This window comes from Carcharhinus amblyrhynchos, chromosome 2 (assembly GCF_965287045.1).
Source record: "Carcharhinus amblyrhynchos chromosome 2, sCarAmb.v2.hapA, whole genome shotgun sequence".
In the NCBI taxonomy this organism is placed as follows: domain Eukaryota; kingdom Metazoa; phylum Chordata; class Chondrichthyes; order Carcharhiniformes; family Carcharhinidae; genus Carcharhinus; species Carcharhinus amblyrhynchos.
The window spans coordinates 85,112,079-85,132,771 of NC_137325.1; positions in this window are offsets into that span (position 1 = coordinate 85,112,079).

A 20,693-nucleotide genomic window follows, 5' to 3' on the forward strand; every position below is an offset into this window, starting at 1 on the left:
TTGCTCTTTAATGTGCAATGACATCTAGTGGAATGTGGAGTGGTCCACAAGGAAATTAAGTTTATGTTTAGCCAAACAGAAATTTGTGGGAAGAGAGTGGCACAGTGGTAAAGTCACTGGACTAGTAATTAAGAAGGCCAAACTAATGCTCTGAGAACAAGGATTCAAATTTCACCATGGCAGCTGGTGAAATTTAAATTCAATTTCTAAAATCTGCAATTGAAAGCAATTCACAATAATGGTGACCATGAAACTATCATTGATTGTCATATAAAAAAACAATCTGCCTGGTTCACTTAACATCCTTCAGGGAAGGAAATCACCAGTCCTTAACTGGCCTGGCCCACATGTGATTCCAGATCAAAAGCATTGTGATTGACTCTTAACTGCCCTCTGAAACAGCCTCGCAAGCTACTTGCTTCAAGGGCAATTAGGGATGAGCAACAAATGCTGACTTTGCCAGCGACACCCACATCTCATAAAAGATTAATAAAAAAGAAGAAACCACAAAGGACTATACAGTGGTAGTTTTAAATACAATAGATTAGAATACTTGGTTTAATTGGCAACCTTATAAGAACATGGGGAATGGGCCTTTTGGCCCCTCAAGCTTGCTCTTCCATTCAATGAGATCATGGCTGATCTTACCCACTCCACTTTTCAGTTCTTCCCCCTTTACTCCCTCAATCAAAAATTTAACATGGTTTTGAATATGTGCAATGATCCAGCCTCCATTCTGCTTAACCTCTTTACTTATTTTCCTTCCTAATGTCAACAGCATAGCATATAACCTGCTGCATTGCACTCTGTAGGTGATATTAAAATGGTCACATGGCCAGGCCAATTCTTAAAGGCTGCTTTTCAAGAATGTTGGAATATAAATTGTGATTATGATCACCTAGTGGCTGACCACATTTCTTTCCTCTTCTCCTGAAGAGACTGACTCCAGTGGAATATTATTTCATGGGCAACAACTACCTTTCATGATATACCCAACTGGCCTTTTTAACCGCGCAGAGCAGGAATCAAACCTGGGACTTCAGAGGATAAAAGCAAATTACTGTGGATGCTGGAATCTGAAACCAAGAGAAAAATTGCTGGAAAATCTCAGTACGTCAGGCAGCATCTGTATGGAGAGATCCTTTGACAGGGTCACCTAGAATCAAAACATCAACTCTTTTCTTCTTACTGGTGCCGTCAGACCTGCTGAGATCTTCCAGCATTTTCTTTCCTGGTTTCTGGGACTTCAAGAATATCTTAAAGAAGTGTGGAACCAAATGAACATGTTCCTGCAGAACATGCCCTGTAATTTGGGTGTGGTTAAATGTCTAGATAGGAAAATGCCCTCATATTCAGATTTTCCAAGGTGATCTAATTATTTGAATCTCCTTATCCATACCAGTCCTGATATGGAAAACTCACTGAGGGTGAGTCAGCATTTGTATTTTGCAGCAGCCCTGAAAGACCCGCTGCCTCTGATCATTAGGTACATGCATTCAGTATGCATGAGATACCCAGCTGTTTACCTGCTGCAGCTTAACTGCTAATCATATATCCATGTCTCATAATTCTTTTAAAGAACATATAGCCACAAGTAAGGCTTATATTAACACTACAATTAAGTTACTGTGAAATTCCTCTAGCCTCCATAATCTGGCGCCTGTTCAGGTCAACGCACCTAACTAGCACCTCTTTCAGAATGTGGGAGGAAACCAGACACCCGGAAGAAATGCATGCAGACACAGGGAGAACGTGCAAGCTCCACGCAAACAGTGGCCCTAGCCGGGAATCGAACCCAAGTCCCTGGTGCTGTGAGGCAGCAGTTCTAACCACTGTGCTATCGTGCTACTTCTGTACGTTCCTATGTTATTGCAGGGCATACTTCTGCTCACCTCAGACAAAAATCTTCAAAACATTTATGTCCATAATTCTGCTTCCAAAAATTGTCACTGCCTGTTGCAGGATTGTTAGTTCTTCACACACAAGTTGTGTTGTCGGGTCAACATTTGAATGTGTAGAATGGAGGGAGGGGAAGCGGCTACAAAAACCTCCAAACTCATGGATCTGTGTAACAAATAGTGACATGAAAGCCCACCATTGGCCTCGAGGAAAATGTCAATGCTTCTTCAGGGATCAAACCCTCACCACTTCTCTCACCTTCAGTATGATGTCACCACTAAATCCTTTTCCCTCTACCTTCAGCATTCTGAAGGGATGGTTCCTTCTATCATCCCTCCATTCGGCACTAATATAATGATGCTCAATGGAAACGCAGGGAACAGCTCCTCATTTTCAATTAGGCCATTTTAAACCTTCCAAACTCAGTGTTAGGTTCAACAATTATAGATTGTATCCTCTGCTACCTTTTGTTTCCAGACAGCAGGTGTGCTGGTCATGATTCTTCTATTGCTATCTAGAGCTCCTCAACATAAATGTTCCATTTGTGTGTGTGTGCATGGCCATGCAGCAATTGGGAAGATACGCTGCATAGGACAGAAATCATGCACAAACAACATATCTTTAAGATGCTTGGCTGCACATCAATCATACAGGGACTGCACAGTGCAACAAGCTGGTTATACACAGCAGAGGTCAGCAAGAACATTACTGTCCCATTTATTTTTTCTCTGTTGATCCATTAGCACTCTCTTTGCCTTGCACCATCATCCTGTTTTGTCCTTGAACAACCCCTGCTCTCCATTGTATCATGATGTGGTGATGCTGGCGTTGGACTGAGCTAAACACAAAAAGAAATCTCACAACACCAGCTTAAAGTCCAACAGGTTTATTTGGTAGCAAAAGCCACTAGCTTTCAGAGTGCTGCTTCTTTGTCAGGTAAGTTACCTGACTCCATTGTTTCACACAACTTAGCTTCTTCCCATTCCCTTTCCCAGCTTCTGTGTTTGCTTCAACCCATTTACATGTGCAACAATTTCTAATTCTGAATGAAAGGACACTGACCTGAAACATTGGGCAGAATTTTTGTTCCCTGGAAGAAGACACCCCCCGAGACAGATAAGAACATAAATTCAGATCCCCCAGTGCTTTGGTCCTTCAGCCCTGGGACCTGGATGCTGGCAAGTCACATGAACATGGTTCAGCACTTTATTGTGCAAATGAGGCAATGAACATCCAGTTAAAGCACAGAAAGTAATTTTAATTCCAGGCACTAAGGGTGCTTATTGCATAAACATTGCATGCAGAGTAATGTACCCATGGATTGAAACCTTTTTAAGATCTTTCAAAGTCTTGTAATGATGTCTGAATTCCAGCAAATGTTGATTATTGACAGTAATCTTGTATTGAGTTGGTTCAGCAAGTATGAACATTTCAAATTTTTCTCCTTGTTTGAAGGGAATCAGGCATTAAGGGTTGCAACCATATTCCTGATTAGGAGGTTGCATCGCAATGGGGAACCAATTGGCTAGGTGGATCCATTTAAGATTGGTGCATTAAAAGGAATGGCTGAGAAAGCTGTTCAGCAGTGGCTCACAATGGCCAGGCCGTGTGTAAAAGTCACATAGAAGTAATGCTGTAGGTAGTGAAACACTTCAGAGTGGGGAAGTGACCCTTACAGAGGAATAGTTTGAGTAGCCATGACATTGTTTGTGGCGACAAGAGAGATCAAATGTGGATATGGGGCTTAGCTATTTGATGATGAGGAGCAGGCATTTCCATGCTAAGTGCAGATCATTAGGCCTGAGGCATGCAGAATTACCAGCGAGCAACAGAGAGGGAACAAAAGCATGTTCTTCACATCAGGGATACTGACGATTAGTTCACTTTCTGAATGTGACAAAAGATCAGTGTTGCCTACAGGGTATTTGTGAACAGGAAGAGATTCACTTCCTCGATGTTTAGCTGATCTGCAAACTATTAAAGGTGTTTTCTGCAGGTTTGTGCATGATATCCTGGCAGCTGCCAGGACTCCTTTATCCTTAGACAATCACAGGTACCACTGTTGTTCATGACACTGGAGAGAATATGTAAATAGATGCTGGGGAAACAGGGGCTATTCACTGACACAACCTATCCATGAAGGCACAGAGGTTTCAGACATTATAGCACAAGGGTCACCAAAGGTTAGATCACTGCTCAAGATGAGGTCCTCGAGATGAGGTTGAGAGATGGGTCTGTGAGGGCAACCTCTGTTACATCCCCATCTCAGATTGTGGTGGTCTGCTGTGCTCTACATTACATTGCCCTCTAGAGATGTGTTGATATCAATGAAGGAGAAGTGGATGAAAGACAGGAGAAAGAGGAGGGTGACCCATCCCCCCAGGGTCCGGTTGGCATCTCAAATTACTCATCAGGCTAGAAGAGGTGCTTGGACCCTCTGATTCTGGAACATTTCTCCTGGAAGACAGTGGCTCATGACTTTACCTTTCTGTGAGTGAATCCAATATACATACAAATGATTGAAGTGCCACTGATCCCCACGTTGTCTGGAAGGCACGTATCCAACTGCAACACCATGTCAACACTCATTTGTGTTTCTTCTCCACCTCATAAATCGTATGCTTTTGAGCCATAAATCCTGAGACTCAGAGGGGCCATGGTACAATTATACTCGGCTTTGCTGCAATCCATTGATTAATTTTAATGCATTAAAAGCATAAAAAATGGCACTCAAATGGCACACTCTAGGAGCTTACCAACGCAGAGGCCACTGCTCTCGGCTGCTCCTACAATATGCTCCCATTGTGGCTGAGAATGAGGTGGAGGCAGGGGGTTAACTGTGAGCTGCAATGCCCATGGTGATTACCCTCAGTGCCATTGTGGCAGTGTGGGCACTGAGACAGGTTGCCCATCTATGATAAGGCCAACTACCATTGGATCTTTCTGCAATGGTGGTGTATAAGTGGGAGAGTCTAAAGGAATGTCATGTAACAAATGTACCCCATGAGAAATGGCACTGTCCCACTCATTGCTACCTGCCTCAGTCCTTCCATGTGGGTGAGGAGGCTTCATTGTCAAAGTGGACCAGCAGCCAGGGCACACCTGGCAACCACTCTGCACATCATTGCACTATCAGTGCCACTGATCAGCAATCCTATATAAAGTGGCATCCATGGCCTGGTGCTCAGTTCCTGCATCCACTCAGTGGCAAAGGATCGTCCAAGAGGTTGGCCACTTTCTCAGTGGATCGGTTCATGCACTCATCTGCCTGAGACATGCTGAAAGCATGTGATGAATGGACTCCTCCATTTGCGCCCACAGCCAAGCAACCCCTCAGGGAACTCTGACATTTGGGCGCACATTCTGCATGGACTCAATGAGTTGAATGGCCTCCTCCTGTAGATGACTCTATGGCATCACCCTTTGAACACATGACTTGTGTGTGGCAATTTGAGACTCTCCATCTGCATTCAGCACAGCATGGATGTGTCTGTCTTCTGTTCTCCAATGGATACTGCCCACAACTACCCCCTTCACTTCATTTCAGATTCCATTTTTTCCATCACCTATTCCATGTGTTGCCACCCTGGCCAGGTCAAGGGCTACCTCCTCCTATGGTGCCAGTATGATTAGGTGTGATGCACTATCACAGACTGAGCCCACTGTCATGCATTATGTGCTCTTTTCTTCTGCAAAGTCAAGATGTTGAAAGTTAAGATCATGGTGCTCTCCTTCACTACTTGCAGCTGACAAACAAATGTGATGTTACTTTTGTTGGTGAGGCCACCTGCACTTTTACTCGTGATCTGAGCTTTTCCAATAGCTCGGTAATGTGCCCGGACACATGTTTTGACTGTGTTGGAGGATTGTGCACACATACAGGCTGCTCAACCCGTGTGTATGATTGTGACTATGGACCTGAAGACTTGTTGTGGTTGTATCTTTTCACTCATTGTGCCAGTCTGCAGGTCATTGAAGCATTTGCAGCACTGAATCCAGATCATCCTCAGCATGCTGTGGCTACTCACTTCCTTTGCCATCTCCAGCTAGGCCTGCTTAGAGTGCCTGGCTCGCCTTCTCCTGCTGCTCTCCAAAAAAGGAATATCAGGCCATGTTGTCACCACTCCAAGACAGCTTCAACAGAATCACAGAATTGTTACAGTACAGAAGGAGGCCATTTGGCCCATTGTGCCTGCACTGGGTTTGTGAATGAACAATGCAACTCATACCATTCCTGGTCTTCTCCCCATAACCTTGCACATTCTTCCTTTTCAGATAATAATCCAATTGCCTCTTGAGCGCTTTGATTGAACCTGCCTTGACCGCATTCTTAGGTGGTGCATTCCAAATCTAAACTACTCAATGCATGAAAAAGCTTTTTCCTCTTGCCTCCATTGTTTCTTTTGCCAATTTCCTTAAACATGTGCCCTCTCATTCTCAAGCCTTCCAGTAATGGGAACAGTTTCTCCCTGTCCACGCTGTCCAAGCCCATTATGATTTTGAATCTTCTCTTAAACTTCTCTTCTCCAAAGAAAACAGCCCAACTTCTCAACTCCATCTACACAAGTAAAGCTTCTCATCTTGTGAATCTTTTTTGTACTGTCTCTAACACTTTCTCATCTTTCCTAAAGAGCAGCACCCAGAACTGGACACAGTGCACCAGCTGAGGCCAAACAAATGTTTTTTACAGGTTTAACTCAACTTTCTTGCATTTGTACTTTACATCCCTATTAATCAAGTCTAGAATGCTGTATGCATTGTTATCTTCACTCTCAACCTGTCCTGGACCTTCAATGACTTGTGCACATATGCACCCAGGTCCCTTTACTCTTGCACCCCTTTAGAAATTCCTCTTTATCTATGTTGTCTCTCTAAATTCTTCCTCTCAAAATGACTCAGTTCACATTTCTCTGCATTGAATTTCCTCTGCCATTTGTCTACCCATTCTATCAACCTGTCCATGCCCATTTGAAATTCTCCACAAAGTTCAAAATGCTTCCAAGTTTTGTATCATTCACAGCTTTTGAAATTGTGCCCTGTACACTTAGATCTTGGTCATAAATATACGTCAGGAAGAACTAACACACATACCCGTGGAACTCCACTAAAAACATTTCCCCGGTTCAAAAAATACCCATTAACCCCTGCTCTGTTTTTTTGCCACCTAGCCAATTTTGTATCCATGTTGCTACAGTCCCTTTTATTCCATGAGCTATAAATTTGTCCACTAATCTGAAGCGTGGCACTATATTGAGTGTCTTGTTTAAGTCCATTTATACTACATCAACAGCACAGCCCTCATTGACCCTCTCTGTTACCTCTTCAAAAAACTCCAGTAAGTTAACTAAATACAATTTGCCCGAAGGAAGGCATTTCCAAAGTGGGATTCCATCCTGGCATGGGTGTCTGTTTTTCTGCTGGCCAGTGATTCCCCCCACCCTGCCTTCCCCTGCCATTTCCCATTAAATCAGCAACCACAGTACTGACTGCTGATTTGCCTTTACATCATGCCTGTCTCTGCTATCCCAAAGTGAATGGTGACCTCTGACCATGGCCACTAATTGACACGCTTGTTAAAAAATGTTGGAATTCAAACACTGACGTAACCTGGAATCGAGATTCAGGGCTCAGAAATGCAGCTGATGCTGGGATCCTGATCCTGAAACAAACATTTTGCTGATTTACTCCATTTTTCTCTGCACGGATGCTGCCAGACAGACTGAATATTTCTAGTATTTCCAGTTTATATTCCTTGTATTTCTTTCTCCCTCATGACTTTTCTAGCTTCTCCTTAAAAGCATCTGTGCAATTTGTCTCAATCAAGTGTGATGAGATTGGAACTCACTATTGTACAGAGTTAAAAAGGGTTTTCTTGAATTACTTATGGGATTTATTAAGGGCTAAGATATTTCTGGCTCTTTGTTTTGGAGTCTTTTTTGAATTCTCTCAATTTTAAAGATCGCTATGAGGCCACCCTTGATCTTCTCTTTTCTGGAGTAGAGAACCTCAGCCTGTTGAGTTTTATCATCCTTGTACATTTTTCTCACATCTTTTCCCATTACTTATTTATTCTTTTTGTACTATGGAGATTCAAACTGGGCATTTTGTGGTTGAATCAAAGTTCTATGTGAAGTTAACATAATTTCTCTGCCTTTCAGTTCTATTCCTCTAAAAATGAATCCTCAAACTTTGTTTACATTTTTATGACCATGTTATCCTGCATTGTTATTCTTAAAAAGATTTGTAAAACCACCCCCTGAGCCTTCTTTGTGCTCTTTGGTATGACATTTACTGATTAAGTAGTTCTGTTTCGACATCTGTTCAACAGGAAATCATACTATTTAGATTAAATTAAGAACTGTTATTTAAGTATTTTTGGGGGGTACAGAATGACATTAGCTATTTGCATGCAATACTCAGTACTGTGGAGAAGGGATTGCTGTAGCTTTGAGTTTGTCCCTGTTTACTCCCTGATCCAAGACATATCTGGAAATATCTGCAACATCTTCCAGGAGATGGTAAGGAATGCAAGAGGGACATTCATACTTGAACAGTACTTGGAGCTTTCTGAGACCCAGCTACATGAGAAATTTGTGGGAGGCTGGGATAGTTTAGGCACTCACAGTTTTTGCTGCTAGGCAAAACTGTATTAGAAAAGAGGGAGAGTAATCTATAAAATACCCCTGCATTTTCAATATATATAACCTTTCTCTTAATCTTATAATTTGTGCCCATATGCAGCAAGACCAGGATAACTTTTAAGTTTGGGCTGATAAGTAGCAAGCAACATTCACACTACACAAGCATCAGGCAATCACCACCTCCACCAGTTACAATTCAACCACCTCCCTTTGACATTCAATGACATTACCATTATTCTCTCACCATCAACATCCTGGGGATTACCATTGATCAGAAACTGAACTGAACCAGCCATACAAACATTGTGGCTGCAAGAGCAGGTCAGAGGTGGGGAATTCTACAAAGAGTAACTCACCTCCTGACTCTCCAAAACCTGTCCATCATCTACAAGGAACAAGTCAGGAATGTGATGGAAAACTCTTCACTTGCTTGGATAAGTGTAGATCCAACAGCAATCAAGAAGCTCAACACCATCCAGGACAAGGCAACCTGCTTGACTGGCACCTCATTTACCACCTCCAATTTCCACCACTTCCACCACCAATGCATAATGACAGCAGTGTGTACCATCTACTAGATGCACTGCAGCAACTCACCAAGGCTTCTTCGACAGCACTTTCCAAACCTGTGGTCTCTACCACTTGGAAGGGCACGGGCAGCAAATACATCACCATTCTTCAAGTCACATACCATTGCTGGGTCAAACTCCTGGAACTCCCTTCCTAACAACACTGTGAGTGTACCTACACTACATGGAACTGCAGTGGTTCAAGAAGACAGCTCACAATCATTTTCTCAAGGTCAATTAGCAATGGGTATTACAATTACTGGCAGAACCAGCAATGCACACATCCCTTGAAAGAATTTAATAAAGAGTGTCGCAATAACTTTTTTTACAGTGAATGGCTAGATTGGAAATGGCTAATGTTACGCCGTTGTTTAAGAAGGGTGCCAGGCAAAAGGCAGTGAATTATAGGCCGGTTAGTTTAACGTCTGTTGTGGGTAAAATGTTAGAATCCGTCATCAAGGAGGAAATAGCGAGGCATCTTGAGGGGAATTGCTTGATAGAGCAGACACAGCACAGTTTCGTTAAGGGGAAGTCGTGTCTGACAAATTTACTGGAGTTCTATGAGGATGTGTCTAGGGCGGTGGATAAAGGAGAGCCGGTGGATGTGGTCTTTCTTGATTTTCAGAAGGCGTATGACAAGGTACCTCACAAGAGGTTATTGCAGAAGGTCAGGGGACATGGAGTTGGGGGTAGGGTGTTAGCATGGATAGAAGATTAGTTGTCAAATAGGAGGCAGAGAGTGGGGGTTAATGGGTGCTATTCGGATTGGCGGTTGGTGACTAGTGGAGTGCCCCGGGGTCGGTGCGGGGGCCTCAGCTATTTACCATTTATATAGATGATCTGGAGGAGGGAACCGAGTATATGGTGTCGAAATTTGCTGATGACACCAAGATTGGTGGAACGGCAAATTGTGCGGAGGGTGTGGAGAGTCTGCAGAAGGATCTAGATAGGCTGGGTGAATGGGCCAGGAACTGGCAAATGGAATTTAATGTTGGCAAGTGCGAGGTGGTCCACTTTGGTAGGAATAATGGTAGGAAGGATTATTACTTACGTGGCGAAAAACTGCAGCAGGCGACGGTGCAGAGGGACCTCGGGGTCCTTGTGCATGAGTCGCAAAAACCCAGCTTGCAGGTGCAGCAGGTGGTCAGGAAGGCAAATGGGATGCTGGCCTTCATAGCGAGGGGGATTGAATATAAAAGTAGGGAGGTCTTGCTGTGGCTGTATAGGGCATTGGTGAGGCTGCAGCTGGAGTACTGTGTGCAGTTTTGGGCGCCGTACTTACGCAAGGATATTTTGGCCTTGGAGGGAGTGCAGAGGAGGTTTACTAGGCTGATGCCGGAGTTGAAGGGGTTGAGCTATGAGGAGAGGCTGAATAAACTAGGCTTGTACTCGTTAGAGTTTAGAAGAATGAGGGGAGATCTCATTGAGACGTATAAGATGATGAATGGGATGGATAGGATAGAGGTGGAGAGACTCTTCCCGCTCAGAAAGGATAGTAGGACTAGGGGGCACAGCCTCAAGATAAAGGGAGGGCGGTTTAGAACGGAGTTGAGGAGGAACTTCTTCACTCAAAGGATGGTGAATCTCTGGAATTCTCTGCCCGTTGAAGTGGTGGAGGCTACCTCGCTAAATATTTTTAAGACGCGGGTTGATGGGTTTTTGATAAGGTTATGGGGAGAGGGCGGGAAAGTGGAACTGAGCCACGACAGATCAGCCATGATCTTATTGAATGGCGGGGCAGTCTCAAAGGGCTAGATGGCCTACTCCTGCTCCTATTTCTTATGTTATGTTCTTATATGATTGAATTATAAACTTAAAATACAAATCAATATAGAAACATGTAACTTTTAACAATACTCTTAGTGCACAATAAAACAACAATGTGTGATATAGAATGTTAGATTAGCAGAGAGAGTTTGTGGTTTCAGTACTTAATCAGTACCAGAGACATTTATTATGCCAGACAGAAGTTATTGTTTGAGTTTAGTTTTATAATTATCCACTTAGATTCATTCATGGAATAGTTTCCATTTCACAAGTTTCACACGGAGACAGTACCTGTCTCAATACCTGATCACAGAATGTTTTATTTTGTTTTGGAATATAGGAGGTTGTTAGATTCTTGCTTATTAGAAATGATCATTGCCAGAAACTTATGTGTCAAAAGTGTTACTTACCAGTTATTAGCTTAATCCAGGCTGGTTCATTTCTTAGGGCAATGCCTTGATTAATCAGAGTCAAGCTGCCTTTTTTAAAATTTCAAACACAGCTTGGCAGTTAACTGGCAGTCATTGTCAACTGCTGCACCCTCCATGGCAATGCCTTTATTGATCAGAGTCTACTTGCCAACAAATCAATACTTTGTCTTGTACAATATTAATTTGTGGTTTTGGCTTACATTGGTATCCTTGTGATTGTCCTGATGGGTGCAAGACAAAAAACTTTGAAAGATGTCCCTCTTTTTCCACAACACTCAAATTGTGTAGCACCAAATCACTGATCATATGTCATGTCAGAAGATCAGTTTAAATTTGATAGCTACAAATGCTTATGTAACAGTAGCATATGACCAGTGCGCTAACAAAATCACTGATGGAATAGACATTTTTTGTGAAAAGTTTCTATTCAGAAAGCTGCTCTCATTTTTTGATCTGAACTTGCTTTTACAAAAGTTCTACAACAATGGCTCTGTGCCTATGTAAAGCCTAGGCATGTTGTATTTAAGGCAATGTTTGATGAAATGAAGAAAAAATTCTTTGAATTGCAACATATTTTAACTTCAGATTTCAAAATAGGTAAGAAATTAAATATTTCTCTGTGTACAAAGTTAAAAATCTCTGATTGAATGTCAGGATTGAGGTCATTTTTAGCTTTTATATTGGTACAGGGAACTTTGTTTGCCAAGGATGCATCTTTGAGATCTCAGCTTTCACTGCCTTCAACTTTCAAATAATTTTCCACACTGTGGCTTAATATCCAATATGGAATATTGATAAGTGGTGCTCCAATAAAGCAGCACAATGTCAGAAAGTCACTACTAATAAATCAATACTACTTTAATTAAAAAATTGTGCAAATTGGCTACAAAGATTAAAGCAAATTACTAGCAAATGTTAGAATCTGAAAGAAGCAAAAAATGCTGGGAAATCTCAGCAGTGGAGGCAAGTCATGGAGCCTGGCTCCTGAAGACCAGAGAATAAAAAATAAATCATGACTTTAAAAAAATATCCATGCGATGTGGGCATCACGGGCTAGGCCAGCATTTGTTGCCCATCCCTGGGTGCACAACTGAGTGGTTTGTTCAGCCATTTCAGAGGGTGACTAAGGGTCAACTATATTGATGTGGGTCTGGAGTCACATTTACATCAGACAAGGTGAGACAGTGGATTTTCTTTCCTAAAGGATGTTAGTGAACCAGATGGAGTTTTACAACAATGGTTTCATTGTCATCATTAGACTTTTCATTCCAGATTTTTATTGAATTCAAATACTATGTTTTGGCATGGTGGGATTCGAACCCCACGGCGTTATTCTGGGTTACTAGTCCACTCACAATACCACTACCTCTTTCAATCAGCTCACAAGGGGCCACGGTAATACTATGAAGGAACTTGCGGGTTGGCCGGGATGGAAGGGGAATAATGGCAAATCTGGACACTCTACTCACCCCTCACCAGGTGTCTGCATGCTGGACGTTTCTGGATTTATACAGTATCTGGCTAGACAAGACTGGCACATGGGGCCATGTGTCTGCTGGCTCTGTGAAAATTGTCTCCATCCAATGTTCCCCCAAATTTCCCTTGGCTTAGCCTGTTTGTCATATATCAGACATGTTAAAGGGACCCTGCTTTATAGGGGAGGCGATAGCTTAGTGGTATCATTGCTAGAATATTAATCCAGAAACTCAGTTAATGTTCTGAGTTCGAATCCTACCACAGCAGATGGTGGAATTTGAATTTCACTAAAAAAAATCTGGAATTAAGAATCTATTGATGACTGTGAAACCATTGTTGATTGTTGGAAAATCCCATCTGGGTCACTAATGTCCTTTAGGGAAGGAAATCTGCCATCCTTACCTGGCCTGGCCTACATGTGACTCCAGAGCCACAGCAATGTGGTTGACTTTCAAATACCCTTGGGTAGTAGGGATGGGCAATAAATGTTGGCCAGCCAGCAATGCCCATGTCCCATGAATTTAAAAAAAATCCTTGGATTGGTTTTACAAGATAAGTGACCTTTGCAGGCACATTTCACTTCCTAGAAGTTTCCATAAGAAGTATCTGCAATTGGATTAGGTACCAGCAGCATAGATATTCAGCTAACTTGTAAAACAGGAACAGCTCTCATCACCCAGCACCATCTGTCATTTCTCTGAGTTCCTGGCAGACATTTAGCATAGTCTGACAGATATACCTGTTGACAGATCTAATTTTTGTTCCTATTTGAACGAAGCGTTTAGGTAATTGAGTGAGTCATAATGAGGTCAAGCAAATACAAGCTTTGACAAACCTGCCCTGCAGACAAAGATTCTACTTTGGATGATTGTTCTTTGCTAAAGCTTCATGAAAATCAGACACAGTATCCTCTTCAAAATATTTGCAAGTCACTCTCAAACCTGGCACAGAGACCTGATGATAGAATAGCAATATAAATCTCAGCCAACAACAAAGGACTCCTCTTGGTGCTTTTGAAACCAGGACATAAATATACAGGATAATCAGAATCTTTCCAGATGGGTGCAGTCTTTTATTACATATTGTGACAAATTGAAGAGCACTACCAAAGGGTTGGCATGCCATTTTTCTGAAATGTTTACAGATTTTTTCTAAGGTATGCCCTTTTTGTTACTCCTTGGATTTACTTAAGCACAGTTCCTGGCAGGACACAAGTCAATATATCCTGAGGATTTATGGGTTGTGATTATTGTGATGGCCATGAAGACCACAGAGGCTCATCAATAGATTTCAGCGTGGGCTTTGTGGAGCATGAGCTACCTTATTGCGTGAGTGGAGGTTTCCTCAATGGGAAGCAATCACTCGTGTTTTTAAGCCTACCATTCTACCCGGACTATTGTTATAGGTCCCGAGGTGAAGACAACCTGACTGTAAGCCACAGGCACAGCCCTTCCCTTTGATGCACAAGGAAGGGTATTGGTGATGTGAAACATGGGTTTAGCTGAATTTCTACATAGACAATGAGGAGAAAAAAATCTTTTCTCCATCTTTTCCTCTGCACAGCCTTTAAGTCAAGAATGTTCTCTGATAAGAAAAAGCCATAATGGCTCTTTTTAGGAAACCCAACCCCAATGACACCCGTGGGGGAAGCTGGACCCAATACACAGAGCACATGTGTTACTTCTTCTGTGACAACACCTTTGAAGGAGATGAAAAACAAAATGTAATATTGTTGATGGCATGCAGGGCCCTGACTTTCATCGTGATAAAAAATGTGACCTATCCAAATGTCCCAACTCAAAAACTTAATGAGCTGTGGACCTGGTGAAAAACTACAATGACCCAAAGCCCCCAGTACTTTTCCAGAGATATCGCTTCAACATGGCTGGGAAAACTCCTGGGGAATTTGACACTGTGATCTCTGCTAGGTCGAGGAAATGAGCCGAATTTTGTGAATTTGGACTGCCTCTTAACAAAATGTTGCAAGACAGATTGGTATGTGGCATAAATGATATAAGCACCCAAAAGAAGCTTTTAGCAGAACTCATTTTGGATTCAAAAGAATCAGTTGAAATTGTCTTCATACTTGAGGACACTGAAAAGGCATCTCAGAAATGACAGGGGGCATCAGACAGCAATGCCCTTCAACTAGGGGGAGGGACCTTGTGTAATCATCTTCAATGGAGAGTGCTTGTGTAAGTCAGGTGTTAAAGAGTCCTTTTTGATCCATGAACCCTAATCTTGCCTATAGACAGTCAAGGAAAGGCAGTGATGATCCCAAAAGTATTAGACAACATATTCCAGATAGATGAAGTTGCCAGATGACAGCAAGCATTATCAAAGGACATAGCCATGGCGATGTTTCAGGAACAGGCAAAATGTGTGCTGCCTAGGAAGCAAGTCAAGTCCAGTACCTGAGTGTAGCTTGCATGTGTCCCTCTCCAGAGTCAGGGGCACTAAACTGAATTGTATTATTACAATGAAAGTTGCCCTGATAGTAGTAGAATTACTAATGAATGCCCATCCCTTGAAATTGGAGGTGGGCATGGGAGCTGCAGTCTCCATTATCACAGACCAGATCTATAAGCACCTCCAATTGGGCATTCAATTCCAGAGGTTGGAAAATTTGAAGGTCAGACTAGCCACCTATAAGGGGGAATCTTTACAAATAAATGGCACCACAGCGGCATCAGCAACTTTCAGCAGCCATCAGCTCATACGAACTCATTGTTGTATGAGGGCATGGACCAAGACTTATGGGGGGAGATTGGCTCCAGCAGATCTGGCTGAACTCATTGGAGATCTTCAGGCATGGATGACTGTATGAAGACATTTCTAGATACCCTGGAGTAGTTCAAGAGGACCTAGGAAAAATAAAAGGAGCCAAAGCCAAGATCTTTGTTGACCCCAATGCAATATATAAGTGTTTCACAGCAGGATCAGTCCCTTACTCCATGCTCGAGAAGGAGAAACTGAACAAAAGTGCCTTGAAAGCTATAACAAGGCCTGTGCAATTTGCAGATTGGGTCACACCTGTGGTGCCTGTTCTTAAACTCGACAAATCAATTTGTCTTTGTGGGGAACTATAAACTAACAGTCATTTAGGTTTCCAAACTCAATAGGTACCCTATGACCTGAATTGAAAGGTTGTGTGCTAAGTTAACAGATGGCAAGACATTCTCCAAGTTGGACTTCAAGCCTATTTTCAGGTTGAATTGGATGAGTCTTCCCAGAAATATGCGAAGATCAGTACACATAAGAGACTCTTTTGCCCTTGGGGTCTTGTTAGTGTGTGCCAAATATTCTTCAAGATCTACACAAAGTAACAGTAATCTTAGATCATATCTTGGTCATGGGGTCTTCAGAACAGGAACACGTGGCCAAGTAGAGGTCCTGCAGAGATTTTCCAGAGTGGAAATTTGCTGGAAGAGGGAGAAGTGCGTTTTCCAAGCAGTCAAAGTAACCTATTTAGGCTACCAAATATATGGTAATAGGCTTCATCCAGTAAACATCATCAAGGAAACACCAACCACAAGAAACACCATGGAGTTAAAATCCTTTCTGGGGTTAGTAAATTATTATGGAAAATGTATCTCAAATTTAGCTTCTGCACTGGCCCCCTTGCATGCCTACAACGAAAATAGCACAAGTGATGCTGGGAACCTCTGCAGCCAAAGGTATTTTCTAAAGATAAACATCAGTTACTGTCATCTAACCTACTGCCCTATTTTGACACTAAGAAAGAGCTATTTAACTTGCGATGCTTCCCTCTACGGGTTGGTGCAATGTTGTCACAATGCTGGAAAACAGGATGGAAAAGTCCATCGTGTATGCCTCCAGGACTCTTTCAGATGAGAGCGAAGGAATTCTCAAATTGAAAAAGACTGGCAGTCATACTTGTTGAGAAGAAGTTCCATCCATATGTCTATGACGATTTTTTAAATAGTTTTTATAGATAAAACATTATTTTCCCTCTTCAAAGAGGACAAGGCAATTTGCCCCATTGACTCCACTCAGATACAACACTGGGCTTTGTTATTGGTGGCCTATGAATATCCTCTAGAACTTGTCCTGGAACCTGGATTGCTAATGCACTGAGTCATCTCCCATTGCCCACAAGCCTGGCTCCTTTACCAGCATCAGAAGAAGTTGTAATAACCCTGAACTTTTTGAAGACCTTACCAATGTCAGCAAGGCAGATTAAAGGCTGGATTCAAAAAGATACAACCTTATCCAAAATAAGGCACATAATCGCACACATTCCAAGGATGACCCTCCAAAGAAATGAAATCTTATCTCAATAAGAAAGCTGAACTTAATGTTGAGGATGGGATTATTCTTCAGGTGATCCAAGTAAATGTTCTGCCCAAAGAATGATGTCCAGTATTAATGGAACTACATCACCAAATCTCTACAGTGCAGAAGGAGGCCATTCAGCCCATTGAGACTGCACTGACTCTCCAACTGAGTACCTTACCCAGGCTCTTTCCATGCAATCCCATATATTTACCTCACTAATCCTCCTAATCTATATATCTTGGGATACTAAGGGGCAATTTAGCATGGCCAATCCACTAATCTGCACATCTTTGGAGTGTGGGAGGAAACCAGTGCACCTAGAGGAAACTCATGCAGACATGGGAAGAATGTGCAAACTCCACACAGACAGTGGATGCTGGAATTGAACCTGGGTGCTCCTCTCTGCTGGGCAGCTATAGCTTAGTGAGCAGCAGGCTGTAGCAGATTCTGAATACACCTTAGTCCTCAGCTGAGATACAATCTAAAGCAACATAGGCAGTACCAATCTTGATGTATGGAAAATAACCTGAGAGTAGAAGTGCTGCGAACAAACTCTTTCTACCAAAAGCTCAGAAAATGGCTGTGTGTATCAAATACTTATTGCCATCTTTCCCTGAAATTGATTCACCCTTCAGTGGCTGCTACTTACTCAACCTTATATTCACCAGCGAATTTCAAAATACCCTGGAAACCTGTAGACCTGATGTAAAAGTGAGAACAGTTATTCAATATCACTCTATTCGAATGATTAGCACATGGAAATTGACAACCCATCTCTCTTGCAGGACTTGTCCACAGGCAATCCAATCTAATGTGTCCAATCAAATGAGAAAGCTAACAGATTGGAGTCAACTTCCTAATATTCTTTCTATTTCACCACTTCTAACCTCCCATTCACATTCAAATTCACTTACTGTTCGATATTAAAATTCAGCCCTAGAACTCAATAGTATTTCATTGCAATGAAGTACGTTGGGATGCTAGCAGAAATGATAAGAAGCAACATGAATTACAATATGTATAAACTGCACCAGGGGAACAGGCCATTCGGCCCAATCAATCCATGTCAATGCTTTCGCTCCACAGGAATGAACTGGCTAAATGACATTCATCCACTCTTCTTTATTGTTTCTGGAACCGACCATCTCATTGTAGTGAGTGAACATTCACACTTGAATGTAAACAGGCCAGTGCAGATCTTCACTTCCCCTAGCTTAAGAGCCATTGAGGCAGATACTGGTTTCAAACTGGTGCTGTACCTGCAATATAACTGCATCATTACTTATGCTATCTGAGGATAGTCAGCATGTGATGACTAAGAGGATTTACAAAGCAAATAATTTATGAGCCACAGGGGATGCCTTCATGAAACTTCATAAGTAATTGTTTCGTGTTTTATGGATAACAACATTTACAAAGTATGCAAACTAGGAAGTTTTATATAAAATCAGATCAACATAAAATAAACTTTCATCTACAATTCAAAATCAATCAGTTCTGTGATTATAAAACTCAGTGGGAGTGACTTTCGGAAGAACATTCAGGCGCTAACAGCTCTCCGAGATGATGAAGATGGGAGTCTTGAGCTGAAACTTGGGTTTAGCTCACGATTAGTGCAAAACATCATCTTAGTAATTGCGTTAAGTGGCCGTTCAGAGCCTTGTTAAACAGCTGATTATCACCGAATGCCTCCTAGCACTTAATAAAACTCCAACTAATGTCCTCTCCTGACAGTGACTGGCTAGTTGGGAGTACACTCTGTTCTGGTATTGATTTCCAAGCGCTACTTAAAGGGATCCTCTTCGTGTTATTGCTGCTGGATTTGTCAAGGTGATATCCAAAACACATCGGGAGATTTTCTTGGACATTGTCCAGACTTCAGCAACACTCAATCAACATTTATTTTATAAATTCCTTGAGGATTTTGTTGGATACCTTGTAGGAATAACCAGAAAGGAAATAAATGATTGGTCATGACATCTTGTTGGGGGTCTCTCTTGGTCTGGACAAGGAATGGGAGAATATCCCATGTTATCACAGAATAAGAGAATCCCGACAGTGCAGAAGGAGGCCATTCGGCCCACCAAGTCTGCACCGATCACAATCCCACCCTATTCCTGTAACCCCAAATATTTATCCTTTAATCCCCTGACACTAGGGTCAACTTAGCATGGCCAATCCACCTAACCTGCACATCTTTGGACTGTGGGAGGAAACACACTCAGGTATGGAGAGAACGTGCAGACTCCACACAGAAATGACCCAAGCTGGGAATTGAACCCGGGTCCCTGGCGCTATGAGCAACAGTGCTACTACCATCTTCTGCAAATGCTCTTCATTAGGACTTTCAGTGTCACTGCGCAGCATCCCTGAGCAAAGTGCTATGCATTCCTGCTACAGCAGTCTATTTTTTCAATGGAAATGTGTGCTTGGACATTGGTCCATGAAAATTGCATCTAATCAGCACTAAAGTGCTAAACCTGCAAGGATTCTGTTTTAGCACCTCCAGACAAGTTCCAATTATAGCAGTTGGGACTAAAATTGTGCAATAATTTTACCAGACTTTAAATAGGTGTGTCTTATTAGCATTGCACTCATTAAGTGACTGTTTTCACCTTTAGCCCAAATGACCACCCATATAAATGGGTAGGCAGCAGTTGATCTGACTGTAGAGGACAGCAGGCTATAATGATTAATATTAAAACAATATTTCTTAGCTGACCAGTTAAGTGGCAAAGTAGTGCTGAGTTGGAGTGGCAGCTTCAACCTGAAGATTCCTCATGTGGTGGGAATCTGGCCTCTGGTGATGGGCCAATAGAAATGAAGCAGTTTTTGAAGGAAAGCAAGAACATTTGGAATGTGTTCGCTGAGGTGTGTGATCTGTAAGCTGCTTGGAACCAAGGTGTTCCTCAAATCATTGTTTGGAAAAAAAATAACAAAAAAAGGTTATGATCCCCAAAGAGATTTAAAAAAAATACATTTTTCAGTAACTGACGCAAAGGCCGGGATTCTCCCAGCCTGCTGCACCACTCGAGTAGTGCATTGGGCTGGGAGATAGCTGCCTGTAGCGAGGTTCGAGTTTCCCAGGAGTTTTTGTTTTAGTGTAATCAGCTCCATGCTGGAAATCAGCGCAGAGCTGATTATCATATTGAAATTAGGTAATCAGTATGATTAGTGGGCCTGGGACTGAATTCTCTGGGCTCGCAAGCATCTCCCCCTACCCACCCCCTGCCGGGAGTGGGCCCCTCCGGCGGCATTTACGAACAGGCGTCCTGACCCTGCTGGAGGGAGCAGAGGCCATTGAGGCCCATCAGGGGTAAGGCTGGTGCCCCAAGAAGCAAACTGGCACTGCCCACCGGGCACCTTAGTATTGCGCACCAGGCAGTGCTAATGGGGTGAGGAGTTAGAGGAGGCACTGCATGTTGGGGGAGGGGCTTATAGGAGGCAAATGGGATCGCTAGGGGAGGGAGGAAGAAGGTGATCAGAGCTGGCCATCAGGGTGTGGAGGTGTTGGGACTGTTCAGAGAGGGTTGGGGCTGGCCATGAGGGGAGGTAGAGATTGTGACTGGTGGGGCGATGGGGGGAGAAGATCATTACAGATGGCCTGGGGA